The sequence below is a fragment of the Psammomys obesus genome, unplaced genomic scaffold (genome assembly GCF_907164565.1).
Source record: "Psammomys obesus unplaced genomic scaffold, mPsaObe1.curated_primary_1811, whole genome shotgun sequence".
Classification (NCBI taxonomy): Eukaryota; Metazoa; Chordata; class Mammalia; order Rodentia; family Muridae; genus Psammomys; species Psammomys obesus.
In genome coordinates this window covers 11,688,889-11,713,127 of record NW_026585644.1, presented here as the reverse complement: position 1 = coordinate 11,713,127, position 24,239 = coordinate 11,688,889, and positions in this window count along the sequence as shown.

The window sequence follows — 24,239 nt, the reverse complement described above, 5'->3', positions numbered from 1 at the left end:
GATGGCTAGGGTGGCCTGTTACCTGAGAGGGAGAAGAGACAGAAGGAGCTGGAGAAGGAGAGTGAGTCTGTTGCAGGTGGACTGAAGCTAAGGGATAAGGTCCCAATGGGGCTTAGACCCCCAAGCGAGCATGCAGGCACCAGGATATCCTATTGTGTCCCAGCACCAGTGTCAGGATTTCTCTGTGGGAGGAAGGGCATCTTGGCAGACTGGAGCCAAGGAACGCCAGAGTCACACCATACCACAGACTTCACGAGAGGTTTGTATTAGAGACACAGCTTTAGTGTAAAATATTATGCTATGTAATAATGATCAAGGAAAGATCTCTTTCTCTCTAATTTGTAAAAACACCCCCATGTTTTCCCTTAGGAATTTATATTTTGGCTTGCAGTTAAACTCTTTCCATATGGAAGGAATTTAATTGGGGATAAATAGTAAAGATCAAAGTGAAATAATTCTGCGGACAACTTGGTTGAGGCTGACAAAAGCAAGTCTTTTGATCCCACTCTTCTGCTGATACAGCTTGTTGCTGGTGCCATTTTGTTTGTTTGTTTGTTTCCAGGGAAAGGTCCGATCAGGTATACACAACTACCTCCACCAGGTTGCCAACTGCTTCTCACATGTTACACCCATAGTGCTCATTCCCAGGTAGTAAACACAGTTCCTTTTTCTGCCAGTAGACCTTCTTGCCCTCTGTACCCAGGTTCAATAGCAATGCTGTGGAATTCCACTCGGTGCTAAGGATGCCCCACCCAGATATAGACAGTCAGATATAGACAGTGAGTATGGCCCCTGTGCTACTTCCAAGAAAGGCTGGAGCTCAGCAAGCTGAGCTAGAACCCCATGTCTCTTTGACCAGGAGCCTGTCGGATGCTTCAGTGGGTGGTGTGTGGTAACGGCTGAGGAGAAAGCTTCAGAGTAGAGCCCACAGGCTTGCATGCCCATGCCTTTGCTATAGAGCAGCAGGGCCCAGGCCCAGGCCCAGGCTTATTATAACTTTTTGTGCTTTGGTTTTTCATCTGGAAGGGAATTTATAACACAATGTGGGGATTACCTGAATAAATATATACAAAGTACTTAAAAGTCAATAGGCAGTAGTGCTTAGTAAATCCTTACAAGAACCTTTTCCTGATATCTTTAATATAAAATTATTCCTCTGTGTCTTCTCCTGGGACTTAACAAATTCATTTATACAAAAATATAACACATGAAAAATTTTCTAACATAGAAGTCTGCAACAAACAACATTCACAGCATTTTAGAGAAGAAAATATAACTATATGAACACTTTTATTTGAATAACATTTGGGTTGAAATGTCACCTTTGTCTCAGGCTAAATTTGCATATATGTTTGAGGCTAGTCTGGATTCTCTATCATGATCCCACATATTACTTAATCATATTTACTTCATAATGTTCTTTATTAGCTGGCAGAACTTGCCTAATTTATAATTCATTATGCTTCCTTTGTAGAATATTTCTGGCAAAACTTAAAATATATACAAAAATCTTAAACCAGATGCTCCAATTTTTAAAAATTAGTATTTTCTTGGGGTTGCAACAAATTTTCTTACTCATCTAGAGGGACTTGACAGTTTAATAATATAAGCTTTTACTATTATTATTATTACTATTATTATACTATTATTATTATTATTAAAAGAAAAAGCTCTAAGCTGTTCTTTTTCTTTTTTTAAAGGTCTCAGGAGAGTTTTCATATTTTTGTTGCTTGTTGTGTTTTTGTTTAAGACAGGCTCCCATTACGTAGCTCAAGCCGGCCTGGAGCTGTTTATATGGTCCAGCTTATCCCAGAACTTGTGTTGCCCTGGAGTCAACCTCCTGGGTGTTCTCCTGGGTGCTGGAATTCCAGGTGCATATTGCCAACCAGCAGTGAAAGCTTTCTGAAAGTCTTAGTTATGTAGTTCCTACTCAATCCATACCAAGCTTATTGCTATTGCCCTTGCTTCTTTCTTGTATCTCTCCATTCCCTCTGCTTCCTCTGCTTCCTCCCTGTGCTCCCTTGATTAGTGTGGAGAGACCATTGGTTGTCTCTTTGGGAGTTTAGATCCTGTAACTACCTCAGAAAACCTTCTCATTTTATCACCTTTGTTGCAATAATACACAATAACCATACGGCAGAAGGGGATAAATTAAATCAAAAGAGATCCTAGTTGACAAAAGAGTTTGTGCTGTACCGTTTAAATGAGAAATATACCCCATAGGCTTACACACTTGAAAACGTGGTCCCTGGTGGGTGTTGCTGCCTGGGGATGTTATGGAACCTTTGGGTGATGGAGCCTTGCTAGAGGACGTGCATCCTTTTGTGGGCTTTGAGGGTTTGCAGACTGAGTCCACTTCCGGTTCACTCTCTTCTGCCTCCTTGAGGTTGAAGGTGTGCTCTCAGCTTCCTCCTCTGGAGGCCCGCCCGGTTTGCCATTCCTCTCCCGCCATTATGTTCTCTCCGTCTGGAACCACAAGCTAAAATAGCCTCTTTCCATAAGTCCCTGTCAGTCACGATATTTGATCACAGCAACAGAAGAATAACTAATACGGGAGCCTAGGAGGGCAAAAAAGGGCTAGTTATTGTAACTGAGAGTGTGGTGATTTCGGTGATTCCTCCAAAGCAAATGAAACAAATGAAGGCCAGGCTATACCAGAAAACTCAGTTTTGGGTGCTTTCCATTATTTTAAATGATTGAGTTAAAATCATTTAACATTGAAGCATTTAACATTTAACATTGAAGCATTCTGCTCAAAAAAAGATGTATATGCAAAACCAGGAATTATCTGTGAAGTTGGATATTAATAGTATACATAAATTAATACATGCATTAGCTTATTGGGGTGGGTGTAGAGTTCCAAAACAAGATTTTTAAAGTTAACCTACTGTTTTGTAAAAAGAAATTTAATCAAAATTAGATAATCAAAAGATCAATATAGTATACATAGTTTATAATTACAAAATTCATGTATCTATACTAATAAAAGACAAAATAAATTATTTGTAAAAAAAAATAAATGAATAAAATTTACTGAAGAAAAACAAAGCTAATTTATAAACTATGGGAGAATTTTGAAGTAATTAAATAATATCCTTTAGTAAGATTGTGAGCAATTATGAAAAATGCTCAAGACACTAAAATTCAAAAGGTTAGAATAATCTTGATACTAGAGGCAGGAATAAGACCCAGGAGCCAGACTGCTTGGCTGGGTTCTGTTAACACTTATTTCATTCTTATTGAATGCCAGGAAAGGTCTTGCAGTTTCACCAATATTAATCCACACAATCTTCCTAACACCCTATGAGGGAAGGATAACAATTATTCTCATTTTATAGATCAGAAAGTGAAGAAGAAAGGGCTAAGAATTTGATACCTATTATCACACAAGAGGCGCCTGGTAGACCAGAGAATTAAATAGTGCCCCAAGGCATGTCCTCAGCTGCCAAGATCCTCAAGTTCAAAGTTCTTTTCCAAGTTCCAGCTGTATGACCTTGGCAAGATTTGTAATCCTTTTATGACTCAATTTCTTAAATCAGGACAGAGAATACATAAAAAGACATTACTCTGAATAAGTGGTTCTCAACTTTCCTAATGCTACAACCCCTTAATATAGTTCCTCATGTTGTGGTGACCCCTGACCATAAAATTATTTTCATTGCTATTTCATAACTGTAATTAACTAGTGTTCTGAATTGTAATGTAAATATCTGATATGCAGGACATCTGACATGAGATCCCTGTGAAAGGGTTGTTCACACAGGTTGAGAAGCGCTGCTTTAAATGCTAAATATAAATGAAAACTGAACAGAATAATGCAATGAAGGAATTACTTCCATAACCAAATGGAATTAGACTGAAGAATAGTAGGGTTTTTAAAATTTTATCACTTTTATATATTAAATAACTGCTATGTAAAATATGCAATGATCATTGCAACACGATTTCTAAGCCAAAACTAGACAAATCTTAGTGAAGAACAGAAAATTCATCCTAAACAAGAGAAGGATTGTGTATATTAAATAGACTCATATTTCTTGGTAAATTAGTTGGGTTGGAGTGTCTCTGCTTTCTGAACATGGAAACCACCTGAAGAAAATTTAAAACTACCAATGCTTGCGATGAACCAATAACCCAGAATCTTGAGGGTGAGGCTGAGACTTTAGAGGCAGAGAAAGGTTATCTGGTCTAGAAGAACATGGATTAAAGAACTAGCGGGAAGCACATCAAAACATTTTTTATTAAACTTACTTTGGAAATTCTGGTGCACACACGAAAACAGGAAGAGCTAAAAATAGGAGGCCATAAAACCATCCCTTGGAACCAATGTGAGTGTATACTAGAAAAACACCAGGAGAATAAACTTGAAGGGTTTTTTCAAAAACTTATTTATCATCAAAAAAAAGTTTTCCAAAGTGAAATCAACAATACAAGTTAGAAGATTATGTAATAAAGAGCATATTTGGATTATTAGTAAAAAAAAAAAAAAAGATAGAACTAATAAAAAACGTGTGGAATGCAGACAAAGGATATTTTAGTCTTGAAAATACTCTAGGTCTGTAGTTTTCAAACTCTGTTCTCAAGTCCAAAGACAAAAGTGATTGGTGTGCAAGTGACAAATGGGACAGAGTAGGGTCATAGGGCTCCTCCTGCAGGGGGTCATAGGACTCCTCCTGCAGGGGGTCATAGGACTCCTCCTGCCTTGCATTAGCTAAAGAAGATCAGAAGTTTTTCTTCTTTTCATTGTTGACTTTCTTCATGAGCTTTGCCTTTAAGAAAGGCTTGTGCTACTCACAAGCACTTAATGTTTAATAGTAGTTAGCTCGGATGGAATGAACCTTGTCTGTCCAACTTTGATCACTCATTTCTTCTGTATTCATTGAATGCCCACATGGCCCCTTTACATACTTTACCTAAGCAAGTCATGGCAAATACTATTCAAAGAAGCTATCATTTCTGTTTTAAATATAAGAACTAATATTCAAAGTAAAAGCATATCACAAACATTGAAAACTACAGCTTTGATTTGAAAATTTTTCCCCGCCTGGTCTCTGGACTCCTTTGCTGTTCCTGATGTACCAGGCCATTTCTTACTCCTTGAATGTAGTGATAGCATCCGAGATCATAACCACTGTGTTGGGCTTAGGACCCACTGAGATGCTGATGAAGACGTTGATGATGGTGAATACAGAAGAGTGTAAATGAAAGAGATGTTGTTTCTGAATGTGGGATGTATGGGGTGTGCCTGATTCTGGGGCTAGGAAGGGGGCTGTTCTCACAATGGCTCATCACTCTGTCACTTGGTGTGAAATGACAGGGGTCAGAATTGCCCTGAATGCCCTGGTACCTCACTTTCTCAGCAAAGACCAATAGGCCTGACTTTGGGTCTGTGGGGAAAAGGACATATTTGAAGGAACTGACAGAGTGGTGATATAGGAGAGATGTACAGGGAAGGAACTTGGGTAGCAGCGGCCTCCTCGGGCAAAGACTGCTTGGGCAGTGTGTGTGGTATTCATAGCCATTCTTTTTTCAGCAGCAGCATTTTTTAGAGTGGCTTTGCTCCTACTTTTGTCACACGTGTGCCTGTGCTTATGTAGAAAAAAGTGAAAGTGGGTGGTGTTGGAGGCCATGCTGATTACAGACTTTGAAATTAGACAAGGCATGCTTTTCAGAGCAGACACAGAGATGTTCATGGTGCCACGTATTTTGTTGCAAATAGTTAGCAGCTTGTACTAGAAACTGATCATTTTTAAATAAACTACCCTCTGGAGTTCCAGTTCTAAAGAATTGAGCCAATAAGCTTCAGTTTGCAGGGCTAGTACTGGTTCCTCACAATCTCTGTTATGATAGGACGCTAGCAAATAATGAGTTAAAATATTTTCAGGTTAAAGAATTTATGAAATAAAAAAAAAAAGACGTCACAATATTACAGTTCCAGTAAGGGCAAGAGAGAATGGACTGGCCTGAGCCAGGCTGGCAAGTCAATTACCTGGCTGAGGGAACATCCCTAAGGAATCACCTTAAGCCATGCTAAACAGATATGAGGAATAGTTATGCCTTTCATGAGACAGTGCGATTTTTCCTTCCCCACATCTGCTCTTTGTGGCATACAGAGGTGCAGCATGGAGTCTTTTAGGCCTCCCACTTTTCTGAGTTATTCAGAAAAGTCTAACTCTTCCTTTTCTTCCTCTCATTTCTTTTCTTTTTTTAAATATATATATATATATATAATTTTATTTTATTAATTACGCTTTATTCACTTTGTATTCCCCCATAAGCCCCTCCCTCTTCCCCTGCTGATCCCACCCTCCCTCCCCCTTCTTCACAAATGCCCCTCCCCAAGTCCACTGATAGGGGAGGTCCTCCACTCCTTCCTTCTGATCTTAGTCTATCAGATCACATCAGGAGTGGCTGCATTGTCATCTTCTGTGGCCTGGTAAGGCTGCTCCCCCCTTAGGGGGAGGTGTTCAAAGAGCAGGCCAATCAGATTATGTCAGAGGCAGTCCCTCTTCCCATTACTATGTAACCCACTTGGACACTAAACTGCCATGGACTACATTTGTGCAGGGGTTCTAGGTTATCTCCATGCCTGGTGCTTGGTTGGAGTATGAGTCTCTGGGAAGACCCCTGTGTTCACATTTTCTGGTTCTGCTGCTCTCCTTGTGGAGTTCCTGTCCTCTGCAGATCTTACTATTTCCCACTTCTTACATAAGATTCCATGCACTCTGCCCAACAGTTGGCCGTAAGTCTCAGTGTCTGCTTTGATAGTCAGCAGGGCAGAGTCTTTCAGAGGCCCTCTGTGGCAGGTTCCTAGATTGTTTCCTGTTTTCTTCTTCTGATGTCCATCTTCTTTGCCTTTTGGGATGGGGATTGAGTGTTTTAGTCAGGGTCCTCTCTCTTGATTAGTTTCTTTAGATGTACAGATTTTAGTAGGTTTATCCTATGTTATATGTCTATGTCTGTGGAGAAAGGGGAACCCTCCTCCACTGCTGGTGGGAATGCAAACTTGTACAACCACTCTGGAAATCAATCTGGCGCTTTCTCAGACAACTAGGAATAGCGCTTCCTCAAGATCCAGCCATACCACTCCTAGGCATATATCCAGAAGAGGCTCAAGTACACAATAAGGACATTTGCTCAACCATGTTTATAGTAGCTTTATTTGTAATAGCCAGAAGCTGGAAACAACCCAGATGCCCCTCAACTGAAGAATGGATACAGAAATTGTGCTACATCTACACAATGGAGTATTACTCAGCAATGAAAAATAAGGAAATCATGAAATTTGCAGGTAAATGGTGGGACCTGGAAAGGATCATCCTGAGTGAGTTGTCCCAGAAGCAGAAAGACACACACAATATATACTCACTCATATAGACATATAACATAGGATAAGCCTCTCATTTCTTTTGTAATCATGCTTTCTCTAACACTTCGGAGAAAGTGTTAGAAGAGCCCCACTCTTTCTCTGAAGCTGCCTCTCCACCAGGTGGCTGCTTGTCCCCCTTCTGGTGACCTCCATGTAGAACTCAACTACCAAAGCTTTTTCTCCTCTTTACAGCTACCCAGTTCCTTTAAATGCTGATTATCCTCTGATTTCCCTTTGAGGTTTTTGATTAAGGAGACTAAGAGCCCTACAAGGGAACCCCAATTTCTCCGGTAACATGTGGCAACCCTGCCATGATGCCCTCAAATTACCAGTAGCAATAAGCTATGAAATAAATATTTTTATTTTAAGAAGAGCTCTTTTTATTTTAGCCTGGTATAAAGTTGACTACACAAAACTGTAGGAACTTGCAATTTGAGAGTAGAGACTCTCAAAGATTTAGTGTGTTGGTTCTTTCTACCCAAGTAAAATGCAGCACATATGTATCTAAATTTTGGACTGAAAATAGAAGATTATTAGCATTATAATTTATGCAAATGGGGCCCTATTCACGTGAGGGTAATTTGTCTCTCTTACTCTTGTGCTAATTATCGTGTAAATAGATTATAAGTAATCAAGGAGAGAATTTCATTTTCTAGTTGGAACTGTACTTGTTTAAACGGCCTCCAGTCTTATCATGTAAAATCTGAGGAGAGTTTAAGATGTACATTCTGGTGTTTTAAAGAAAAAAACTTTGGTGTTCTGAAAATTCCACTTGTTGGGACTGAGGAGATGGACCGGTAGTTAAGACGACCACTTGATGATTTCCAGAGGACTTGAGTTTGGTTCTCAGTGTCCATGCTGAGCAACTCATAAGTACCTTACGAAAAGTTTGGTGGCCAAAAGATACATCCCAGTCTAGAATAGGAATTCAACAATTTACAGTGCCTATGTTAGTTATAGTTCTTGGAAGGAAGAATGGGTAGGATTTTCTGAAATGCAAATGCCAATCCAAGTCACCTAGCACTTAACACCCTGGCTAGGGTTTTTAGCAAGAGTTCCTGATTCTGTGGTTTTCAGGTGGCTCTGGCTTTCAGGTGATGCTGTTCGGTTAATCTCAGCATCATGCTTTGAGAAGTAGTATTCCAGGAGATGGCTGTGGAGCTTGCTGTGAGGACAGGAGTAGCTAGCCTCTGCTCTCAGTGCCCATTTTGTGACAGTGAGTGCACATGGTCCACATGTCATGTGTCCTTTGTCCAGAGCTTTGTTATTGCTTTACTGCTCCAGGGATCTTTCCAAGCTGGGACTCTGTGCCTCCTGGTTCTCTTTTAGCTTGAATATAACTGGGGGCAAGGAGGGAGCTGTGTGTATAAGTCCCATGGGCATCTCTTGTCCTCAACCCAGAATTTGGTTCAATCGGGCCAGTTTCTTTACAGTCTCCCTTAGCCAGTACGTGTTTTGTTTTTCTGGCTTTCTCTTTCAACTGAGATTGAGTGTTTTCAAGGGCTTCTGCCTGAAGAGGCATACACATGCTTGTTTTTCTGTTCTTTACTGCTTTTGTTCAATTCTACTTGGATTTCATTGGTTGTTCCTTGTCTCATTTCTTACTTAATATATTGAAGTTGGAATGTAAGCTTTATCTTTTTACCATAAAGAGGGCTGAAGGCTTAGATATTTTTTTTCCTAAGTGGCTATTAATTTTCAAATGCCTTGATTAGAAAGAAATGAGGATACCTTCTGGCAGTCAAAGCCACTAGTGCTGGTCACTGTGATTTTTAGCTTACTCTTCCTGGCATTTGCATTTTAAAGCCCCTAGCTCTTGTAAACCACTACTAGTTGCTTCACTGGAAGAAGCTTTTCAGGGTGTTCTATCACATTACCAGAACTGAATGTCTAGAGACAACACTGCCAGACTTAAAGAAGAACATGCTAATGGCTAGATAGCTCATGGCTCAATATCTGCCAGAGAGGATGTTCTGGATGAATATTAGCTGTCATAGTCATTATTATCATTAAATATATATCCTCATATATCATGATACATATTATATATCAATATATCATTATCATGATATATATTACATATTATATATCATTTATGGATCCAGATTCTAGTGATTCTTTAGGGGCAGTGACAAGAAATGAAAGATTACAGGAAATAAATCCCACCAGAAAGATCAGAGATTCAAAAGAAAAAGGATCAGGGCTAGAGAGATTGCTTAGAGGTTAAGAGTACTTGCTGCTTTTGAAGAGCACCTGAGTTCATTTCCCAGCACCCACAACCACCAGGTCTCTGATGACCCTGTCTGTCTTTCTTAGGCTCCTGCACACAAATGCACATGAAACTATGCAGACATGTATCCATAACTTTTTTTAAGAGGATGGATTATGGGAATAGTAATTGAATATTTTCATATGATAGGCCCAGAAAATGAACCCAATTAGAATAATCTTTATGAGGCAGAAACTCTGGAATCAAATTCAGGGCTATCAAAACAGTTGCTGAGTCTCCCTTCAACAAAGCAACTTGTCACAGTGGCTGAGACTACACAGAGAACACACCCCAGCAATACATGCTGAACAGTTCATCTTGACCAAGTTAGAAAAGCCAGGGTAGCGTCTCATGGCTCTTCTTGCTCTTCTGTTTTGTTTTTTTTTTTTGTTTTGTTTTTGTTGTTTTTTTTTTCTGGCCATTCTTTTCTACTCTTCTCTTTTTTACCTTTTCTCTTCTGTCTCATGTTTGATCACATTTTCTGCCATTTTCCATCAGTGAATATGGGCCCTTTTCATAACATACAACAGATTGCTCTTAAGGTAACCAATATCTTCATTTCTGGTTGAACTTAAGGATGGAGGCTGTAATCAATGGGAGCTAGGAAGGCATCTACCGTTAGAACTGTCACTCATGTTATCAAGATAGTGCCACTGGAAAACAGATTATGGCCTGTTCTCATCACCATGTAGAAGGGAATAACACAGGACAGGCAAGAATGAGTGTGTTGAGTTATACAAGCTGCTACACAGGCTTTTTGGTATTACCTGCCTACAGCTGTGGTGGGATCCAGGTCAGGGAAGACAGGTAGGCTGAGTTGGATGCTGCAATCTCCAGGAGTTTCTGAACAGGTTATTGTGAGTCTGTCCTCTATCTTGTTCTGGAGCGAGCAAGTAAAGAGGCTGTAGTCTTCTCTATGTAGCAATCTTTCAAGGAGAGGCAGAAAACATCCAAGAAGAAGCCTGATGCTCATACAGCTGCTCACACAACTGCTCATACAGCTGATCACACAGATGTTCATACAGCTGCTCATACAGATGTCATTCAGCTGCTCACACAGATGTTCATACAGCTGCTCACACAGCTGTTCACATAGCTGCTACTATGGTCTTTTTGTACATGGGCTTTAGATTCCCTGGGGGAATATGAGTCTTCATCTTCTCAGTGTAAAGCCTTTTAGAAAGAAAACAGATACCCATCAAAAAAGACATCCCCAGGCCCTTCACTGTTTATAAAAATTGTTCCAAATCCAATGGGCACTAGCTCAGGGACAAGAAAGAGGTGACAGTAGAGATGCATAAAAATGCTATCTGGATTCTATCCACATAAATGCTATATGGCATGATGGCCTGCCTGTAATTCCAGTCTCAGAAGGTAGAGACAAGGGATCCCCCAGAGCAAGCTGGGTAGAGAGATCAGCCATATTGTCAAGCTCTGGCTTTGATTCAGAAATCCCAACCATGTGAAAGTGTGGTTGAAGATCATTCCTGAAGTCGGTCTTTGACCTCCACATTCACAAATATTTGTGTATGCCCACACATATGCAAATATATATGTACACACACACACACACACATATATATATACACACACATATATGCCTACCATGAACATTCACATGTAAAATGGAAGAAAGAGAGAGACAGACAGAAACAGAGAGAGAAGCTGGACCTGGCCCAAGCAGTCAAGATTGGTAGTTCTTTGGCATCTTCTGTGTGGCAATGTGAAGGAACATCAGTTGGGTGACTGAGGCTTTTGGTTCGTGTGAGTTTATAAACATGGAGGCTGGTCCCGGAGATACATTCCCGTGGAATATGGCTGCCCTGTGATGGCATTGCAATCAGCATTATTTTACTGTACTTTGACAAGTAAAAAAGGTAAGAATTTACCAAGACAAATACGGCTTCTTGAATAGCTCTTTGGTTTTCTCAGGAGTTTGTAGGAGTCTGTGAGAGGGCATGGAATAGGTTTTTGTGTCTGGTAATTATGTTCCAATCTTTTGAGGTCATGATGGTGGCAGATGGGCAATGCAGGAAGAAAGAAAAAACAAGTAGATGTATCTCACCTAAGATCCTGATCAATGCTAAAAGCAAGTGGGAGCCTCCAAAGATGCTGTTCATCAACAAAGCATCAGATTGTAAAGTAGCTGTATTGTTAAGCTACATGGAGGGAAAATGAAATTTCATTTCTGCAAGCATTTCACAAGGTGAGCCATAATATCACGTGTGGTGCTTACAGTGACTGCCTCTCACTTGCAAAGTGTTTACTGTAAAGTTCGCTCTTCCTGTTAATGACCTCATATAATTCTTACAAGAAAATGGCATTGCAGTGGCTCCAGCTCTATATATGAGGAGGAAACCAAGATTCCAAACAGCAAAATAGCTTGTCCAAGTTCACACATGGGTCGCAGATGTAGCATCCTGATCCAGTTATGAACTCACCACCCATGTTTTTAATCCTGATTCTGATCCACCCTGCAGCAGATATGGCAACTGGACACTAACATCTGCATTCTACAGTGTAGGAGGTCTGTGTTTGTGCTGGCAAAAGCTGTGCGAAACTACTGAACAAATGCCGTGGTGTTGGTCAGCGGTGGTGTTGGTCAGCGGATCCTTGTAACAAAGGTGTAGGGTGCCATTATAAGGAGAACTGCAAGAGAAGCCTTCAGTTTTTGAGGCAAGTTCCCATGATGTCGGGGAAGACTGGATAGGAAAGGCCTCCAGACAAAGGGGGTGGCAAGAGGAAGGGCTATGCCTTTGGTGAATCTTTGTATAGTTAGGCTTGGCTGGAATAGTGACCTTTGAATGGGTAGTGGACATGCCAGAGTACATAACGGCCTCTGGAGACATTACAGATTGTGTTTCTGTCCCTTCTAGTGCAGTTTCAGCTAAGAACTGGAGTGGCAGCCATCACTGCGCTGAGAAGGCCCTTCCTGTGTGTGCACTCAGAGTCAGCTAAGGAGCGTGCCTGGAAGCAGGAAGGGGGCTAGGTAGGAATTCACGCAAGACAAGACTGAGAGAAGACAGACAGTACGGATGATCTTGTGCTAGTCACCAGTCAGAATGGGCAAGGTGTGGGCACTGATTGTAAAGGGGGTTGTCCAAATGTGAGTTTACACACAGATTCTCAGCCTCCCCCCAGCCTTCTCCACTCAGTAAGACTCTCCTCCTCCCCCACTACAGCTTAGATCTAGGCTGTCTCTCAAAGACCAATATAGGACTATATGGATTTTCAGATAGCTTGGGAATAGGAAGAAGGTAGCCTTAAACCCACAGCATGACTGACCCTGTTGGAAAGAAGCAGAAGATTTAGGAAGGAGGACCTTGTGGATCTAGATGTTAAGTCGCTAAAGGGGGTGGTGAGACTCTAGTCTTTTCCTCTCTCTGTTTTCTTTCTGACCTACATGTGTCCACCTCATGAGGTTTGTTTGTTGTCCTTGTCTTTTGAGACATGGTCTCCCGTAGTCCAGGCTGACCTTAAACTCCTGGTTGTCCTGCCTCCACCTTTCAGTAAGGAGATTGCAGGCATGCCCTGCCATGGCTGGTTATACAGTGCTGAGAACAGAACCTGGGCCTCCATACATGCCAGGCAAAAACTCTGCCGACTGAGCTACATCCTCAACTCTTCCAGGATGTACTGTGTTCTCATGCAGCCTAACAGTGGGACAAGTCAGTGTAGACTGAAACTTCTAATACCACAAACAAAAGGAAACCGAACTCATGGGCTGGCTGGCATTAATTTTTATTAGTTTTTGCTGTCCTTTATGTGTTTTTACAAGCCCAGCCCTTCTGGTTAAGGGGACAAAACCAAATAACAAATATTGTTAATATTAGCTAGATGGATCCATTTTGAGTTTTAAAGGACTTAATGGGAAACATAGCTTTGAATAGCCCTAAATTCTTGGGCAGAGAGGAGGGTTAGGCAATAGAATGTAAACACAGGTTTTTCTGGTTCATATTAAATGCACAGAGGAAGAAAGAAAGGGTTAGAAATAGTGTGACCAGGTCTTGTGGCTCTGACATCCAAAGAGGAAACTATGAGCTTTGCTGGCAACAACCTGGGTCTTGCACTGTGCAAACCAGCTGCTCTGAGAAGAGGCCTCCATACGGGTTTGTTCTCTACCAGTGCAAACTGTCCCAGTCTCCTAGGAGGTGTCCAAGTGTTCCGGCATCCTGCAGGAAGTGGCTCAAGGGCTTATGAATGGATGCCTTTTTCCTGGTGGCTGCCAATTTAATGAAACACAGTAGGGGAAGGCATTTTGTATGCAACCAAAGAAAAATTCAGAGGACCCTCCTTGGCTGATTGAGTAAAAGCCCAATCCCTTGAAGGAAATCGAGTCTACTTCTAAAATGGAGCACACAGACAAGTAGCCATTCTACCCCGCCTTCTGTAACCCTCCTTGTTTAATCTATGCTATTATATGGAATTGGCAGCTAGCAAAGCAGAATTATGAACAGCAGGCTGAAAAGGAAGGTAAGCCCATTTTCTACCTGCCCTAGAAAATTTTCCCCCTCCCCCTTCAGGTGGTCTATATAGAAAAATATGGATTTCCAGATAGCTCAGAAATAGGAAGAAGGGTATTTTTAAATCAACTCTCCCAAATAAGGAAGAAGTTTCCATTTCCAAGGATGAGAAGACAGATGCATTAATCAATAGCGTTCAGAGAAGCAAAACTCCCAGCAATAATCACGAAAGACATCTGTCACCAATATTGAACTGCTTGATGGGAGCAGAAAATAACATCAGCTGCCAAGTAAAAGAAACCATTCCAGAAATCTCTGTTGTTGGGATGTCTCGTGGTGGTCCATGTAACTGATGATTTAGAAGTCTATAAAAATGACACAGGGAATGGCTGTCAAATTTCCAACCTTACACTCCTTGATTGTCTCTCTTTGTCCTCTTCTTTATTCTTAGGATCTGTTTCCAGAGCTGGAAATATGTTTGTCTCATAGAACAGGACTCCTTAGGTGAGGCCAGTTGTGAACAAGGTCAAAGCCTGCCTCCATGGGCGATCAAGTGTGTAAGCCACTGCATTAATGAAAGCTGGATCCAGAGCTGAGGAATTTTCCTGGGCTCAGCATTGCTCTTCTATGGTTTCTATGTGTATATAGGAACATGGACCCATAATAAAAGGGTCGGTAAGTTACAGTACCAGACCTTGGTCTTGATCCTTTCTCTGAATGTTTGGGAAGGGCCATGCCTTAGAAAAGAAGCTCTATTCTTCAATATGAATGTAGAATACAATCGTGGCTTTGTGGGACCTCTTTCTCTTTAGCTCTGGCTGTTTGAGGCAAGTAGAGGCATATAACCTGCATTCATCTTAAATGTTTCTTTTTTTTTCCTTGAGAAGATGGAATTACAAAGCATGAGTATAGGTTGAAAACTTTGTCAAGGACACTGTAGGTTAACACAGATCCTGTTTCTTGATCTACAGAGGTAGCCATTAAAAATTACCGGTGTTCCCTGTGAGGGATTGGTTTGGGGATCAAACGCACATGCACAAACATGCACACATCTATTCCATAACTGCCTGAAATCCAACTGACTTGGAAGGTAAAGAATGCCATATATCTTAGTCAGGGTTACTAATGCTGAGAAGAGACACCAGCTCTTATAAAGGAAACATTTAATTGGGGCTGGCTTACAATTCAGAGGTTTAGTCCATTGTCATCATGGCGGGAAGCATGGCAGTGTGCAGGCAGACATGGTGTTGGAGAGGTAACTGAGAGATCTACATCTTGATTGGCAGGGAGCCACTGGGTCTGGCTGAGACATTTGAAACCCCAAATCCCACCCCCTGTGACACACCTACTCCAACAAGGTAACATCTCCTAATGGCGCCATTCACTATGGGCCTTTGGGGGCCATTTCCATTCAAACCACAAGAAGCATATTAGAGATTTAACTCAACACTAACCATTCTGTGGCCAAGACTGCTAATTGTTTTCTAGTTCCATTGTTATCCAACATAATTTGAGCATGTGGCCTCTCTGGGCAGATTTCTTCCCAGAGCCCTCCTTTGCAGCATGGTGGAAACAGGACAAGATGACTGGTCTCAGTATTATTTAGTGTCATATTTAAATATCCTATGCCTTCCAAAGGATTTGATTTTCTTCCTCATCTCTTCTCATGTCTTGTTTTTGTTTTTATTTTTTTGCCACACCCATAACTGCTCTTTTGGCACGTGAAGTCCTTTATGGTAGGGCAATCAGATGAAGTCTTGGCTCCAGTGCTATGCTGACCCCAGTCTCAACAAGCCCCCGAATGTTGATTTAGGAAAATAAACTGCAGTCTTCTTTTTCAGCTGTTGTTATTTGAGGCTGCTTGTGTTATTCCCAATTTGTGAGACACCCCCCCCAAATAACACCAGAAATCAATTCCACTACAAAACACATAAGTGTTTATTTAATACAAACTCAAGCCCCGGTTGCAAAACTTCCAGTGGAAGCAGGAGAGGAATGCAGCAGGTAGTTCTAGGGGAACAGGGTTTTTAAAGGGAAAAAAAAATGCAAGCAGAGAGTTACATGCCATGCGGTACATGATTGAGTAGGGAAATTGACTTTTGAAATGATTGGTTTACTTTAGGTTCCAAGACCATAAATGGTTCTGGCCTGGCCATCTGGGTCAGTTTCCTAGCAACTCTATCTCTAGTGGGCAGGAAAAGAATGCTATAAAGCTGGTTCCTTCATGCAGGTGGCTGGACATGTCTCCACCTGGCTGGCCTTTGTTCAGGCTTGTGCTTTAAACCAATACCCCAAAAACCTAATTTTTAATTCTTTGGACTCTCACCTGTCACTCACAGCTGAACCTTATTCTAACTTATTAACATTTATTATTCTAACTTAAAAACGACACAGTTCTGCTACATTGGCTTCAACCTTTGACCCAGTTGATGTTTCTTTTTTAAAAGTCATCCTTGCAAACGTGCGCAAGTGTGCACTTCTCTTTTTGCTGACTCTAGTGCAGTTAGTGGGCTCTTTGCTTAGTAGGCAGTGATAACAGTAGTTTCCCTTTCCAATTCCTTCTGTTTTTTAAGATCCTGAAAAAAACTGGTCATTTCAGAAAGTAGACTGAGTCTTTTGAGTCCATTCTCAAAGAAAAATATGAAGTTCTTTCAATTATTTCCCCCTTTGGAGAGATCATTATTATTGTTATTATTATTATTATTATTATTATTACTAATAATTTTGTTTGTTTTTTTTTGAGACAGGGTTCCTTTGTGTAGCCTTGTCTGTCCTGGACTGCTCTGTAGACCAGGCTGGCCTCCAATTCAGTTATCTGCTTGCCCCTGCCTCCCTGAGTGCTGGTATTAAAGATGTGTGCCACCACACCCAGCTCTTTTGGAACTTTTAAATGAAAGTAATTGAAACCTTTGACTGAAAGTAGAATTTAATTATCTTAGTTATTGATTAAAGTAGAAAAAAAAACTAGCTTGCAAATATTCTCCATGTATCAGATTGCTGTTTCTGTGACAGCCTGTCATATATTTAGTGGTTGGCTGGCTGTCAGCTATGTCAATTGGCAGCCAAGATACATGTTATTCATTATCCTGGCAAGCTAGCCTGGGTTTGTTTACACAGGGGTGGCTTGACTCTGATAGAGAAATGTGCAAGGTCTCTAGAACTGCACACTGCCACTTTGATCACATTCTGAGCCAGGGTAAGTTTCAAAACTAACCCAGATTTGGCTGGGGAAATAGACCCCTGTTTCTTAGTTAAAAAAAAAAAAAAAAGCCAGAGACACCTTGCCCACAGTGTGGCTACCAGTAAGGCCAAAGAATTACAACAATTTTTGTTACAACTCTTAACATTCTGTATGCAAGACTTGCTCTAAAACACCGTTCACACTTTGTAGGATAGAATGCTCCCGAGATGGCGATCAAATCCTCTGTGGATTAATGAGGACAGCAGTGGTTTCTTAGTTGGTATTCAGGAGATTATAGATTTTGTTCTCAGGTCTCTTTTTTATGATTTATTCTCATTTACTTTTATGTGTTACTGTCCATGCTTATGCCACATGAATCATTGTGTCCACCAAAGTCAAAGAGGGCTTCAGATGGTCCAGAGATGGAGTTACAGGTGATGGAGAGCTGCATGAGAGCCAACTTGGATCCCTTGCTAGAGCAGGAAGTTCTGTGAGTAGCCAGGCCATCTCTCTAGCTCCTCTTTCATATTTTTCAGTCTCTATTTTGTTCATTTCTTCTCTGACTTTAGTTTTCCTTTTCTTCTGTTAATTCAGGACACAGTTTTTGCTTTCCTATGTCCTTGTGATTCTCTGTCGGGTTATTTGAAATCTTTGTATTTTTGATACAGACACTAATTACTACATTATTTGTGATAAATTTTGGCATATCATGTTTCTAATTTAATTAACTAGGAACAAATGTCCATCACAGTTACAGAATATTTCACCTTAAAGCTATAGAAGACACCTTTTATCAACATATAAGCATTCTCTAGAATAGAATATACATTCAGTCTCAAAAATCTGTCCTGATAAATTAAAAAAAAAAAAAAGGAAAAAACAATTCTGGAAGTCATATATCTTTTCTGGTCACACCAACATTAAGATAGAAATAAACTACAAATAAACTTTAGAAATCATACATATTACACAAAAACAAACAGCACAGTATTAAATGAACAACAGGTCAATATAAAAAGGGAAAAATTTAAATTTCTCAAAAAAATTAAATTAGAAACATGATATACCAAAATTTATGACAAATAATGTAGTGATTAGTGTCTGTATCAAAAATCATCATTCTAATAATGATCATCATTCTAATAATGATCATCATTCTAATAATGATCATCATTCTAATAATGAATTGTTTTCTTTTAACTGAATTGAAATTTGTTTCTGTGTTGTTCTGACTTGCATTTAGTTTCACATTTTTCTGAAAATTTGTTTTTGAGTGTCGGTTTGGAATATTAGATTGGCTTTGGTTGGATATGATAATGTAGCCTCCTTATATCTTCTTTGACTCTAATTGATGGCTTTGTATGCAGGATTTGTGTTAACAGAGTCAAGAGATCCCTTCTATTTCAAAAGCCACCTTGGAGATGGACTGCTTTATCATCCCAGGCAGCTATGTGGTACCTACAAAGCAAAAGAGGTGGTCACCAACTCTGTGGCCATTCTTACAACAAAGCCTGGTGGTTGTGGAGATGTGAGCAGAGTCTCATTAAGCAGTCAAAGCATGCCCTTGGGTAGAGCAGTGGCTCAGTGATTGGGGCCATATGCAGAGGCAGTGAGAAACACATAGAACAGAGCAGATGTCTTAGCTCAGTGGTGATTTGGGCCAATTCCATAGCTCAAGGCAATTAGAATAGCAGCTCAGCCCAACAGATCAGCTTAGATGGATTGATAACTTTTAGTAGCAAGGACTTTGTAAACAAGTGGAAAGGCAGATAATAAACTTTAGATTAGCTATCTCTATGGATGGTTGAGATTACCCTGAGTCTTTTACTGGTCTAATAGGCCTCTCTAAACTTTTAGCTCTTGTCACTTTTGGAATCACCCAAACTTGTTCTCGTGTTAATAGGAATGGCAGAATTTACAGTATGAGGGCCTAAGCCATGAATGTAATATACATTTGATGAATGTGTTAACTTAATCTAATGGCTGTTGAGGGTCATATTGCCCAAAGTGAAGAAGATAAGTGCTCTCAAACCTGTTCAAATATATCTACTCTTAACTATATGGGACATGTGATAAGAATATATGAATTAATTTGGCTAAATGAATTTTCAGCAGAGCAAGATATCACAGAAGACAACCCTATGAAATATATAGCCACTTTTCTTGCTAGCACTCTCAAGAAAGTCTTAAAAATCTGGAACGGTGAGTACTCTGATAGCATGTATTTGTTCAGCAAGCAACTGATGGAGGAATCAGCCCATCTGGTGCTTCTCATTCTATTGTGATGGATACATATTTCCATGCAATGTTGCTTCCCATCTGCCCGAGGGAAGATTCTTTAACACTACCATGTTTCTTACAATATAGATGTGTTGATATTGCATCTTTCAGCCTTGTGTGTTTGGAAATATCGATCTTTTGCCAATATTGTCATGGGGTACAGAATTAAAAGCAGGCTTTGCTTTCAGTAACTCAACAATGTTATTCTACACTCATCTTCCTTGTAAGGATTTCTGGGAAAAGTCTCTCATTCTCATGTTTTCTTTCCAACAGCTTTTAAGATGTTCTTGTCTTCTCTCACTAGTCTTGATGGATCTGATTATGATAATGACATCACTTGACTTGACTTGGAGCTGTTGTGCCCAAATCGTGATACCCCAAAAGACCACTACCAGGAGCCAAGTCTATTGCAAACCACATGAGGATCTTTTTATTACAAATTACAAGCTGCAGCTCGGGCTCACACCCCCCACCGCCAAAGAGGTGAGAGCCGAGAGCCCCGTGCTCAGGTTAGTTGGGTAGTTTAAAGATTTTGGTCCCTCCCAGCATGCCCAAGGCAGGGGCAATTCCTGCCTGGCAAGCATCTATTGGTCAAAATGCTGCATTTTGAAATGATTGGCTATAGGAAGGTCCCCAAACCATTAATGATCTGGTGTCTCTCCTTAGGGGGATGGGCCAGTTTCCTAGCAACTGTATCTCTAGTGGGTGGGGAAAGAATGCAGTATGGCAGGTTCTTCCCCTCAGGGCATCATTGGACTTCTCCACCCACATAGTTCAGGCCTTAATTAATAATAGCTGCTAATTTTTAATTTTTTTTGGTTTCTCATTCCCCCCTTCCCATGATCATTTTGGGTCTTCCAGGTATGACCCCTTATATATAGATTTACCTTTTTGCAATGGGATCTGAGTACCATAGTATATTGTTCCCAAACATTTTTTTTTTCATGAGAGCCATCAAGCAATTTAAAATACAAGGCCCAAAGATAAAAATCAAAATGAGTAGGGGTCCCTTCAGGGTGGATATAGGGGTAGTAAGCCAAAGAGAACTATTATCCTTTTTCTCTACTGTCTCTCTAGGCTTTTAGCCCAGTTGCTACAATATTAGTTTCCATTTCAGCTAAGCAGATGCTCAGTAGCTAATGCCAGGGAGCCAGCCCCTTTTGACTTAGCATTTCAGCCTGCTAGGTGGGATTTGGGGCTGAAGATTCATCTTCTGGAGCTTCTTCAGCTCTCACAATGGAGTTTTGGCATCAGGGGCTAGGGAGGCTGAAATGCCAGTCAAAGGCTGGGCAGTGGGGCAGTCACAAACATCTGGTTAGTTGATCCACCCGAAGAAACAGGGAGCAATCATGTTAGTTTCCAGGAAGTTCAGATTTCAGCTTGCGGTCCATGACTGATCCCAGAACAGAATCAAACAGGTGAAAATCTGCTGAGACAAATTCAGACTGAAGACAGAAGTTAAAATTTGTCTATTAAATGGGAAAGACCAGGGAAAATCTCATCTGCGATCCTTTTGAGCTATGCCAGATCCAGGTCACATCCTGAAACTCATATGAATTTTTTTTGATACACAAAAGGAAATATATATTTAGCAAATCTAATATAACATTCTGAGAGTAACAGGTAAAACTTCATCCCACTGAATGAGTATCAGTTAGCTGTTTGTTTTGTAACCTTTATAAACAACTTAAGTGTGTCTAAGGTAACATGCCTTCTGTGGGCAAAGCTATTGGTAATCAGCCACGAATGGAGCTCAGCCATTTTTCATACATTCAGCATCTACTTTCAGCCCCCATTTCCATGTTTACACTGGAAAGTTAGGCAGAAATACATTACTGGCTTTAGTGCTAAACCCTGGATGCATGGATTTTTCTTTATAAAGTAACTAGAAGAAATAGGTTTAAGATATTCCTGTGTCAAAGTCTACCCCAGCAATGGCAGATATTAAGAATACCATACTAAAAGCTATGACTTTTGGGTCAGATATACACATTAAACAGATGTTTTTAACATGACGAGAAGCACCTTTAGGTCTATCTCCAGAAGACAACCAAAGGAAATTAAAATCTCAAGTTGGTGACTGAATAAGAAGCAGTCAGTACTCCATCAACTTATCAGAACTCTATTGATCAATGCCAAAACTCTGAACTTCTGAAATTTTATAACATAAGCACAACAGTAGCAAAGAGAGGAAATCTAAAATATCTCCCATTTTTAATATGCTTTAAATTAATTTTTATCCCTTTATAACTCATAATTATATACCTTAAAACACCTACTTAGACTCCCCAATCTTTCTTGCATTTATCAACCCTGAAACATTTTCCAAACCAAATAACACTCTTTAGATTTTCACAACCTAAACTCCTATATCCTCAGACCCTTCATAAGCTCTCTCTATATATTTTTAATCTAGCTATATATCTTAAGACACAGGCAACTGACATGAATCCTGTGAGCAAGGCAAACCTGTTTTCCTTTCTAAATAAGAGATCTAGTACCTAGTAGTTCTAACTAACTAATGAACTGATCAGTGAGCTGACAGTGGATCTAATTGTCTGCTCTTTAGCTGCAAAGCTATCATTAGATTTAGCATAGCCATCAAGGTGATCAGAGACCTGAGAAGGGTAAATTATAAGATAAATAAATATACCAATCCATATGCCAATCAAAATGACAGAGATGACTAGGTAGTCCATTACCTAGGCAGTGTCCCTGGCTCCTGTGGTCTCACGGCATCCTGAACAGAGGCGGTCCAGCTAGGCACAGATGAGAGACTGTTTCTGTGGAAAAAGGAACATGAGAGATTGACTTCACCTCTCCACTTGCAATGTGAAATAGTGACTCTCCAGGTGTCCACGGCTTTGTCCACAGTTTAGGCTGGGCCCTAGCACTGGGCCAGTTGAGGCAGTATTGCCCAGTGGTTAGCATACCACAATCCAGAGTCGCAGTCATCTGTTGTTGTGCCCAAATCTTCTCAGAGACCTAGGGGAGCTACCACCAGGATTTTGGGACTCTGTCACAATAAGCTTACACATGTTAAAATGCCATATTCATCAGATCTCTGACAAGCCTGAGGGCCAGCATGTCTGAGTTACTCTTGTCTATCTTTATCATCTACTCTAAACTGTGTCCTATAAAACAGAATGTTATACTCGTTAATTCTGACATTTTTCTAAGATGCATGTTTTAGAACTATATTTTAAGTAGATTTACAAAGGCAACTTTATAGTTACCCATCCTAGGCTTAATCTTAAAAAAAACCTAAACATGGAGACTAGGTAAGGCTCAACTGCAGTATTTAACATAACTTTAAATCTGCTCTTTCTGAACTAAAATTAAAGCAAAACCTTTTAATCAGATACAGTTCATAGAGAGGCTAGCAAATATTGCTGATCCTACCACTTTGCATTAAAATTGAACTGTAGAAAGCTTTGCGATTAGCACTAATTAGAGGCCTGAACATAACTGATAGACCTACACAAAAATGGTCGCAAACTCATGGCTCCACCCTCTGTGTCTCTGGACCAGCATGGCGGCTGGCCATGTGTAAGTGAGCTCAGCTGGAATACCTAAACAAATATGACAGCAAAACTACAGCTCCACCTTGTCTATCACTGAACCATCATGGTGGCTAGCTATGTGTTAGCACAGGCTGTGACTGACAATACCAAACATAGCCATTAGGTGTTGCTGATGGCATTGTTACCTCCCATAACCAAAAGTCCTAACATTGTGATCAAATAAATTTTAGAACCCAACTGCATAACAGAATAGTTCAGAACAATTTTAAACTGTACAAATTATTCTGGCCACACTAAACCTATCAGCCAGAATTCTTCCCCCTTAAAAGAGCATAAGAAAACATTTTGCAATGAGGACTCATCAGCCTTTTAAATGAAGTACAACATATTTTTAAATACAGTGTTTTCTCAAATCATATTTACCCTCTGGCTTCTTATACATACACAAACCTTCTGCAACATTCTATATACCTTCAGATTCCTAGTTTCATTCTTCTGGCTTAACCAGACATTCTTACTTTAGACAAGCTATTCTTTTCTTTAATATCTCTTGCTCTCTCCCTTGCTTTTCAGACAACATAAAAACTCTCATCAAAATCCTTTCCATCCTGACATGATCCTGCTGGAGTCCAGCATCCACGATTTGTTTTTTATAGGCAAAGCAAAAACAAGTACAATAATACAAAAAAGAAGTTCTGAAACTGCTAAACTCTTTCTCTAAAATTACTTTCCTGCAGCAGACAAGGTGGTCCAAGGTCACATAAATTCTAAGGAACTTAGAACAAGCTTTAAGGAACTTGGTGAAACTTTCTCTTTTCTCTGTCTCAAGGTAAAGAGCAGGGTATAAACATGTTTTTCAATAAACAAAGCAGCTTAACAAACAAACAGCTCTCCACAAGATACATTTAAAAAAAAAACTGCACTTTTCTCAATTAGTGCAAACCATATGGCTTGGTTTAGTAAAATAAATAAATACCAACATTTTTTTGTTTTCCCCCAAAGGATCGAGAAACTTTCCAATTTTCTGTTTGACTACCAAAGATCATTGTCATACCCAAATGCCTGATAAACTTTAAACATTGTATAGCCTTAAACATTTAAACGTTTTTTAAAACCTGTTTTTGCAATATCAAAATAAAGTACCCCTTTTGTA